General features: G+C 38.8%; 1 long non-coding RNA gene across 1 annotated transcript; it reads left to right on the top strand.

Moving 5' to 3' along the window:
• Nucleotides 1-8331: 8331 nt before the first annotated feature.
• On the top strand, nucleotides 8332-10766 carry LOC119729984. Its single transcript, XR_005271335.1, has 3 exons — nucleotides 8332-8892; nucleotides 9601-9758; nucleotides 10053-10766. It is a non-coding gene; the product is annotated as an uncharacterized LOC119729984 (long non-coding RNA).
• The last annotated feature ends 475 nt before the right edge of the window (nucleotides 10767-11241 follow it).

An 11241-nucleotide genomic window follows, 5' to 3' on the forward strand; every position in this document is an offset into this window, starting at 1 on the left:
TTAAGCAAAAATAAAATAAAATAAAATGCAAACTTAAACAATAACGTACAATTAACAATGAAAATGTAGGACAACAAAACAAAATTGAAACGTAAAAAATAAACATAACAAATAAAACATTCGTGTTAAATGTACAATAAAACACAAATTAAACTAAACCCAACATTACTGCAAGCCCCGCGACGAATGTAAACCCCCAAATTAAGTCCCGCGTCGAATGTACACCCCAAAATTACTTTAAGTCCCGCGACGAATGTATACCCCCAAATTACTGCAAGTCCCGGCCGCGACGAATGTATACCCCGAAATTACTGTATTAGTCCCGCGACGAATGTATACCCCAAAATTACTGTATTAGTCCCGCGACGAATGTAAACCCCAAAATTACTGTAGGCCCCGCGACGAATGTATACCCCGAAATTACTGTATTAGTCCCGCGACGAATGTAAACCCCAAAATTACTGTAGGCCCCGCGTCGAATGTAAACCCCCAAATAAATGTAAGTCCCGCGACGAATGTATACCCCAAAATTACTATAAGTCCCGCGACAAAATTGTAAACCCCAAAAGTACTTAAAGCGGGGTACCAGTCTACACGGACTGGTATACAACAACCTAGCACTGCAGCGTGGCCGCGCTACATAGACTGTACACGTGCAACTTTTGCGTTTATTTGGAGGCCGATGGGAGGGGATTTTATTGGGGGGGGGGGCAGCCACCATGATCAATTAATTTTGTCAGATTGGGCATTTTTTTCTTTTTTGAGAAGTGATTTATAGCTGAGAACATAGCAAGGATGGACCGATATGTGCAGGCTATTAAGTTCAGGGAATAATTTTTATTGTTTGAAAATTTGCCAATTTGCCACCGTGAGGTACTATTTAAAGGGGAAAAATTTGGGTTTTGGGTTTTGTTATAATCATCAGCAGGACTGTTGCTCATTCTTTTGTACTTTTTGGGCTAGGAGTCAAAATGATCCGAGGACCGAAGGCTCTGCGAACATTTTTGATTGAGAATATTTCTGTTGATTTACATTGGTATGGATACCAGTGTAGTTACATAATTGAGCTGCCCAGAGTGTATTTGTTAGGTTTTTAATATGTAAAATACGCATTTAGGAAGTTCCGGTTCCGATACAAGGTGGTGGCGGTGGGTGGGTTAACTTGTCAACGCATAAACCGCCTGCGGGCCGATTAGGTTAGTATGTTCCCAGAGGGCAGGATTTTTAAAAAACCATCTCCGGTGTAGGCGATGCAAGGTTTGTTTTGCATACATTTGTGGTTTTTTTTTCTAATTCACTTAATGATGTGATTTATACACTGTGATAATAATTATGCCGTCCCACCTGTTGTTTTTGTGACGGGTGAAACAGAGGATATTTTGGGGTCCTTTTTCCGAACTTCATCAGCCACCATGTGTAGTCTTCTATGTATTCACTCCAAAATTGGTCCTCCAAAAAGTGGGTCCAAAAAATTACGGCGTGTGGTTTGAATTTTTGGATTCTAGATGCTCTGTGGTGCGAACTGAGGCAATTTCTGACCATTTTGACAATTTTTTTTTGAGGAAAAGATGGTGGTGTACGCAGTGCCTGCCTTTATAAACATAAAAGTCAAAGACAAGTTGCATCTTTTCATCGGTTAATTTCTCTTAACGTTCACGAGAATCTCACCTTTTTGACTGAGGAAGAGGGATTAAATCTTCTTTATTGTATTCGCGTTTTTCAAATTTGTCTCTGAAATACGCTCTAGGCATTATGTACCTACACTGGTACCGATATCCATACCAGTGTAAATCAACAGAAGTTTTCCCTACAACTCACAAGACTTATAGTCATGCTGGTCACAAGATAAAGTCAAAAATGTTCATCCGTTCGCAGAGCCTTCAGTCCTCAGATCATTTGACTCCTTTCCCAAAAAGTAAAAAGAAAGAGGAACGGCCTTCCTGCTGATGCTGATAACAAAACAACTTTACTTCACGGCGGCAAATTGGCAATTTTCTTGGAATTTTCCAACAATTAAAATTATTCCCTGAACTTAGCCTGCACATATCGGTCCATCCTTGCTATGTTCTCTATTAATCACTTCTCAAAAAAGAAAAAAAAAATGCCCAATCTGACAATATTAATTGATCATGGTGGCTGCCCCCCCCCAAAAAAAATTTCCCCTCCAATCCGACTTGACATGTAACATAGTGGCTTCGTGTATGATTACGCCCCCTCCAAATAAACGCAAAAGTTGCACGTGTACAGTCCATGCAGCGCGGCCACGCTGCAGTGATAGGCCGTTGTGTACCAGTCCATGTAGACTGGTACTCCGCTTTAAGTAATTTTGGGGTTTACAATTTTGTCGCGGGACTTATAGTAATTTTGGGGTATACATTCGTCGCGGGACTTACATTTATTTGGGGGTTTACATTCGACGCGGGGCCTACAGTAATTTTGGGGTTTACATTCGTCGCGGGACTAATACAGTAATTTCGGGGTATACATTCGTCGCGGGGCCTACAGTAATTTTGGGGTTTACATTCGTCGCGGGACTAATACAGTAATTTTGGGGTATACATTCGTCGCGGGACTAATACAGTAATTTCGGGGTATACATTCGTCGCGGCCGGGACTTGCAGTAATTTGGGGGTATACATTCGTCGCGGGACTTAAAGTAATTTTGGGGTTTACATTCGACGCGGGACTTACAGTAATTTTGGGGTATACATTCGACGCGGGACTTAAAGTAATTTTGTGGTTTACATTCGACGCGGGACTTACAGTAATTTTGGGGTTAGATTAATGTGTGTTTTATTGTACATTTAACACGAATGTTTTATTTAGTTATGTTTAATTTGTGCTTTTTATTTTTTTTACGATTCAATTTGTTTTGGGTTTCTTTATTTTGTTATCCTACATTTTTATTGTTGTTTATTATTTTGCATTTAATTGTATTGTATTTTTGTTTAACTTTAATTTTGTGATTGTCTTTTTTGCCCTAATGGCCGACCATACATAGGGAGGCGTATAATATATGCTTCACTTTCGTCTTGACTGCCCAACAGAGAGCATGGCACAACAAATTAGCGTTCATTTGATCGCCGCCCTCCCCGCCTGCCAGATAGAGATGTTTATGCTTGAGGCTATACATACAATTAAGTCAAGCCTCAAATGAATTGCATGTACCAACCACGCTCCATGCCTGTACACACGCGGAATGCCGCGTACTGCGTAGACCGTCTGGCTTAAAATATGGTTGGCTTTACATTGCAGTGTGCATCGATCTTAAATCTCACTTTTCTTTCAACTGTATTAAAAATCAGAATAAAAACACTGACTGTTTCAATCGAGAGCACTTGTTAAATACAGGTCTTGATCAGCTACGTGGTAATAAACTCGACGGAGGTCCAGCGGAAATTCCCAGGTTTGTTTTTTTACCCAATGACAGCATCGTCACATGGAAATGGAGCCATTGTTGCTAACAAAAGGCATGCACAATTATTGAAGCGTAAAGCAGTTAACAACTTAACCCTTTACAATTGCTGTATATTGAAGTTTTGTCTATATGATTTCAATGACTAGGTAGAGTTTCGCTCCAAACTTCGGTCCAGCATGAAGGAGCTATATTACACTAGTAGAAACTGCAGAGTAATATCGATCTTAAATATAGATTTTCTTTCAAACTGTATTAAAAATCAGAATAAATCCAGAGTACCTCTTGCAGGTCTTGAACAGATATGTGGTGAACTCGGACGAAGGTCCAAGGGAAATTCCTAGGTTTATTTTTTATCCCATGACAACAGCGACACAGGGAAATATGTCCATTGTTGTCAACAAAAGGCATGCAAAATGATTAAAGCGTAAAGCAGGAAACAACTTTACCTCTTTCAATTTGCTGTCAAGTTTTTCTCTTCATGATTATAATGACTAGGTAGAGTTTCGCTTTTATTTTCGCCCTGTAAAAGGCTGACTATAAGTCGAAGAAGGGCAAGGGATTATCCAGGCAGCTTATAATTCAACTTGAATTAACAACTTCAAAAACACACGTTTCTCCACCGCTGTTTTCTAATTTTTTTATGCACTTGCTCGTTTTGCATAAAAAAAGCTCACAGCACGCCGTTTTTTCAATCACTTAATATTACAAATCAGTTGTTGGTATTCGAGATATATATTAATAAATCGACAGAAAAAAAACCGATAATTTAGTAGCAAAAAAGAATGTGAGCTTTTCGGCAAGACACTTCTTGGGAAAATACTCTCGAAACATTACCTTTGATTGTCATGTTCATCGGTGTCTCAATTGCAAAGAAATTAACGTTGATTCTTGGGACTTTTCATCGTCTTTGACAGTTTATTCCGAATCAAGTGAAGTACCTTTGGAAAGGTTAATTAAAGGAGAATTCCACTTTGGTAGACTTTCGAGAAAAAAAAAAGAAACGATGAAACAACGTACATAGCTATTGAATATATAGACTGAATGTAGATAAATGGCACCATCTGCCCAAATCCAAATAGCAGGCAGACATACACTACGCATATATCCTGGCCCCGCCGCTTTGAAAATGCTTTCGGAAAATACGTGAATCCTGCGTACTGTGTGCATGCGTATGACACAGGCATCATACAAACGCACACCCTGGAATTCCTGGAATTATAGTTAGATGTATATCTTTGTATTTCAACCCTCGCAAGCTAAATGTTATATATTACGGCTTTGGTATCGAAATGTGCATGTTAAATGTGCAAGTGATTGTTTTGTGCCGCACCCACTCGATATCCACCAATGAAACTGAAATATTTTTCCAAAGTTATCACCAACCTGTTGTGTAAAACCGAGGAGCCCAGGACTCCAATTGGACGGCACTTTCGCCCACTCTCTGGATGTTGAAACACTTTCTAAGAATAAAATTCCAAAGTAGCTTCAACTGGAACATCTTGGAGCTTAACATTTTAAATTGGCCAGCCCAGTTTATTGGATCAATCAAATCATTCAGTCACTAAGGTTTAAAAGGGTGTATATGTAGGCCTGTGTACACGAAACTACTGCAGTCATTAATATAACTGATGACGTCATGTTTTACTTACATGTGCACTTCTCTATAAGAGCCAGGTGGGCACGAGAGCCACCGAGCTCCAAAAAGAAAGTGCACATGTTACCAAAGCGTGACGTCATTATGTCTCAGGTCTATTAGTTGACTCAGGAGTTCAGCAGACCATTACTGTTTTGGATATAAAGACATGGCAGTTATTCGTTGTGCAAGAAAAACTTGAAATATTTTGGCGACCTTCGTTCTTGTGCATCGTGCTATAAACCTCAAGAACTGCAGTGGGTGGAGGGAGGGGCATCTCCCCCATGTTTTCCCTCTCTTCATACCCACTCATGCTCCGTATCCGAGCCGCAATGTCAATGCTCATTACTTGCTGATTGTACCTTTAACAAAAGAAACTGTCTGGAAGGGAATTAATCGTACCAATAAATCAAACGTTGGACAACCACATGCACAGCCGTCTAGTGACGTAGGATTCAGCCCCACCCCCTTTCTCACTCTCCACGGTAGGGAAATGTTGCCCTTTATTGACCCCCCCCCCCCCGCCACCCTCCCGATGGTAGAGTTTGGTGCCTACAAAGGAAAATAACAGTAGAGTCACGTACCCACAATTGTGAAAAGACTTTATGCAGGAAATTTCTTCTTGTGAAGTGTGAAGTCAATTTGGTATTAATTAGAAAAATAACTTCCCTGTTGATAAAATTTATTGCCGCAAAGAGAAGCCTTCTTGGAGTATCATATGTCTGGTCATGCCAACTTGCCAAGCCTTAACTGACTCTACCGCATGTATATCTTAGCATAGGGCTTCATCTCCCTGTGGAATTGCGAGACAGACTCAATGTCTCCATAATACTCAAACGTAGGGGCCAAGGGGGAAAAGGACCATCCATCCCTTACAAACAGTCACAAATGGCAAAGCTTACATGAGTCATCAACGCGGGGCCATCTGTGGTTTAATGAGGATAAAAACAAAGATAATGTGCACCCAGTATAAAAGCTGTTACAGGTTTAACATGTCTCACAAATGGGTGGAATTTACGCCCATTCTACTCACCGTGACGACAAAAGGGATTCCGATTGAGTCTTCAATACAGTTCGTATATGGCTTGCCTAATAAATCGTGCTTTAATCTCTTCCACTAACTAAATTTCAGGCATGCAACTGTAAATTCACAAAAAAAGAGAAAATTCCTAAATTCAGAATACTTTGTGTTGTTCAATTTTGAAAGGCAAAATAAATGAGAATAAAAAAGAGGACATCAGCAGATCCGAGGAAAAGTTGCATGCCTGAAATGTATTGCAAAACTGAATTATTGTGTACAGTGCAGAATTGACAAGAACGGATCCACTGTTACTATCAAAGGAGAAGGCTCACAGTTGATAAAACCCCTTTTTGCCCAACCCCTATATATATATATATATATATAGTGAAACTGACGTCATGCTCGGAAAGACAAGCAGAATGGTGCAATCGTAAGACACCCGGCCCTGTGGGTCCGTGTCCCACAGAAATTGTAAATGCTTCGAAATTCGAATTCACTCCCTTTTGAGCAACGGGGTAACACGCAGCATAAACTACAACATGAAAGTTGTCAAACATTCTGTTTGCCTAAAACTTTTTTTATCAAACAAGTCCTAATTACAGACACGGTGGCCGTAAGGTCAGAGCCAAATTCTGCTAAATGCGCATCAAAAATCTGTCATATTTATAAAAACAATCTGCCAAATTCCCAGAATTACTCGAAATACACTATAAACCCTTAAAATCACATGCAGATCGGTAGTATTTCCGTTATTAATATTCATTAATATTACATAATAAACAATCTAGTCACTTAACGATGTTGTGAAATTATTGGTAAATTTTGGGCAAAGCGCGGATCCGGCCACGACGAAGCTCGTTTCTTAGTGAACCTCAGCACCTAGACCAGCCAACCTGTCCCATTATGCAAGGGTTTGTATGAAAGGATTGAAACTTTTTTTTAACAATATGAACACTTTTTTGTTCAAATTTGCTGTTATTCTGTCAAATAACCATTTGTGTAGAATTCTGCCAGAAATTTGCCAAACAAATCCATTCAGTCAAATTTTCTGTCAAACTCGTTTTTTTTACAAAAGTTTTGTCAAAGTAACCCGAAAATCGGCTAAAACGATCACCCTGATTGCAAAATTAAGTAATATCTTTTGAAGAATACTACTTTTATTCCAGCATGGTAGCCATTTCAGTAATTTGAACTGTTATTAAGGGCCATAACATGCACCTGCATTAGCCACATAGCACGTACAATTGGTTCATGAGAAATAAATTGAATGCCGTTAAACGGGGTGGATTGGGACAATGTAGAAAATGAACTCAGACGAAGGTCTAAGGGAAATTCCCAGGTTTATTTTTTACCCCATGACAACATCGTCACAAGGAAATGGATCCATTGTTGCTAACAAAGGCATGCACAATTATTCAAGCGTAAAGCAGGAAACAACTTTACCTCTTTCAACTGCTGTAGATGTATATTGAAGTTTCTCTCTTTATGATTTAGAAGACTAGGTAGAGTTTCGCTCCTTACTGAGGCACAGCAAGAGGGAGTATATTATACAAGTGTATCGCAATTTTTACTACATGGCCAGTGATAGAGATTTTGGTGCTATTTAATGTCCACCCATGTTAACTTGGGATTGACAGCAAAAAAAAAAAAAAAAAAAAAAATCCCATCAACGTTGGATTTTTTATTTTATTCGACCGTTCTTATTCACCCCGATGTTGGGGATTCACTTCGATGTTGGGGTGATTAGGAACAGAACGAAACACTTAACTGCTCCCAGTGTACCCTCAGCTGAGGGGAATAGGGACTACATGGGCTTTTTTTTTCAAACAACACAATGCTTGTAGAAGTATTTTAACAATTTTTATCAGAAATTGTAATGACAAAGCTCCATCTATATTAACAGGGTCATCTGACAGATTGGTCTCATAATAATTCACCATTTTACTGGGGGTATACAGGCCGTCAGCTGGACTGGAAAATTCGTTCTTTTCGCTCCAGCAATCGCGGGTCTAAATTTTTTTAACAGTTGTACCGAAATACACTACCAAAGAATGATACTACAAAAGTTCTCCACATTTCGTCCAGCAGTTTTTTGATAATTTGACTCGAAAAACCGGACTATTTGTCCATTATGGACGTTCAAAAACGTACCGCGCCTACGTTAAAAAAATCCGCCGCGTATGACGCATCGTACCACGTGACGTGAACTGTCCAATTATACATCAGATATGAGGTCGCAGGTCATGACATTTAACAAACATGGCAGCGTCCATTGGCAAAAGTGCGTCAACGTAAACATCGACCGGTGCAAAAAAGAAGTGTTTGCACTCATAATCTGTCACGTTTGAGGGGGTAAATGCGAAGGATCTGATGCCGGTGGTAGTAAGTTCATTTCCTGTGCCAAAGAGTGGCTGATTTTCACAATGGCATCGCCGAATATACCCACGATGTGTGGGCAGTGGATCTGCTATGTCTGTATATACAGTGTATCGTACTGCACAGTCATGACAGTACTACTACATCATACACTACCGGCGCATGTAAACAAGGCAGTCCGGCCGGCCGATCTCACCCATGGCGATTTTTATAGATAGTAAACGTCTCGGTGCTGCAAGAAAACGCAAACCAGACACTTCAGCTGAGACCCAGATTTCTTCACCGAAAAAGCTCCGGGCAAAGTTCAAGTTTCTTTTAATTGCCTATCTACATAACTGTGTCATGCTGCACACAAACTCAACCAGGATTTCGATTTCGATGAAAACCTCAATTCAAGGAAAGCTGCTAGCTGCAACAGTACAACAAGCAGAACTTCCGTTGGAGGTAGGCCTACATGTCATTATAATGAAGGCGATTGTGTATTTATGTGCCCCGAAAAAGAACAAAAAAACCATGTTTGGGTTTACTTGTCTTGAATTAAGGGTAAGGTTAGGTTTTAATTTCTTTGAGGGAAACTGGGGTGACACATCGATAAAAACGAAATGCGAAAACAAAGCTGGTGGTCACCACGATGCACCGTGAATGCACAGAACCGCATCGATTTGGATGGCGTCAACTGAAAATGCACAGAAAAAATTATTTTCTTGCAAAAGATACCATTCAAAATGATAACAGATTCCTGGTTATAAAAAAACACCTTTTCTTTCTCTACAGCATTGGACTGTTGGGTACGTCACTTGTTTACTGAATGGTTCTTGGACTTTACTTTCCTTTTAGAAAAATTCTCTTAAGTCAAAGAAGAAAAATGTCTTCAATGACAAAGGTCTTATTTGAAAAACCTAGTAAAAAAGGGTGTTTTTTTTTTTAGTTCCATGATTCAAACCGAGTACCTCTGGCACTGAAAATAAATGTCTAACGTTAAGATGCCAAAGTACAACGGGTACTGCACAAAATTCCATAATAAAATGTTGTGCACTCTCTTTCTCCATAGTTGAAGGATACTTTTATGGAGGTGTGAGGGTAGTCTTTCCCTTTGTATAAAATAGCAAAATAGCTTTTTATAGAATTTACTATTTTATTCTATATATATAGGCCTAAAGGATGAACGTCAGGAAAAGGGAGATGTTCTGCGACTGACTGTTCAACCCCGATCAACAACTTAGTTTCATGAGAATGTCCCAGCTTGCTGAACTGTTGGAATCATGAAATGATTTAGAAGCCGAAGGAAATGGCCTTGGATCTTTATATCGGTAAGATGTTTTGATTGTTATTCAGAGTGCAAACAGAAATAAACTTTAATAGAATATTCAAAATGAAAACCTCTGGATATTGCTTTGGAAGCTGAAAAGGTTGGTTCTCAATAGCTACCAATGTTTACATATTTACAGTGGAAGGCAAAACGATCGGGCACGTGATCTTTCTAGTAATTTAACTCTAGATTGAACAACTTGTTTTCTTTCTTCTAAAGCACATCCACAGTAATCATTGTTTTTGATCATCAGATACTAAACCTGTCTATATTTTACTATTTTCTTTTTTTACAGAACTGATAAGTTGACATATCGGCTTAGAAGAGAATATCCACAGGTCTCTTTCCTTGAATATATGCAACATCATCTACACCGCTACTTTATCTGCTGGATGTGTGGTTGAATCTCTGGGGACTTCAGAGGAGGATTCAAAACTGAAACTTTGGCTTAGAAAGCAAGACATATGCTCCATCCTGTTGTTATGCCGTTACTGCACAAGATTTGATGAGAACTTTGATGTAGTGATAACATTTACTTGAAGTTGTATCAGCACGACTAGTTAGCATTTGACATTATAATGAAAATAATGAGTAACTCTAGATTTCAAAACTACATAATTGTATCTTTCTGTTCATTAGTGTTGGTTTTATTCATTTTAATTCTTTTCAATTATTAAAAATTAGTTCCAGTAGAAAGGCAAATTCTGTGAATGTTAACAGTGAGACTAGCCACATATGACAAGCCAAATCACTCTCTTTAATGTGTAAGCATACAAAATAGCATGAGTTATGGTTTTGTTTTCTTTTTATTGATATACATGCAAACATTTTTCGATGCTAATCAATGTATCAATAAATTAAAAGCTGAAATTTTCTTTGACAAAAGACTGATCTTAAGGCTTTTCTCCAAACCAAGATGGCTGTTTTGATTAGGTAGCAAATAAATGTACAATGGTTGATTTTTGAAATTATTAAACCAGACTCTGACTTCTATCTGATGGTCCTTTGATTTATAATTGTATTTAAAGCCTGTTTCATTCCAAAAAAGGTGGTCTTTCTTACAAGTAGAAGGTTCTTTAAGTGACGTACCTGGTTCACCACAGCAGATCCAGAGGGTTTGGGGGTATAGCACCCATTTTTTGTATTTTTTTATATGCGTTAGTTTGCTTTGTTTAAAGGGACATATCTTGTCTGCTTTCCTGTTTCTTCTGCTGGTTACATGTACAGGTATTTATTTACTCTTAAGACACCTCCATTTTGGGCACCCCCTCATTCCACCACTGCATTATAAACCTTCAAAAAAATTGTTCGGTGTGACCCAATTGTCAATGTACATAAAAGATATTTTTTAACTCTATAATCTCCTGGGTCAGATTGACCCAGAATCTGAATCCAAATTTGCTCAGTCCTTTTCTGGGTAAAAAAAAATACACATTTCAGTCAAAATTACCGAGAAACATGTCTTTTTTTTACTCCAAAGGGGT

Source organism: Patiria miniata, unplaced genomic scaffold (assembly GCF_015706575.1).
Source record: "Patiria miniata isolate m_02_andy unplaced genomic scaffold, ASM1570657v1 HiC_scaffold_22, whole genome shotgun sequence".
Taxonomy (NCBI): Eukaryota; Metazoa; Echinodermata; class Asteroidea; order Valvatida; family Asterinidae; genus Patiria; species Patiria miniata.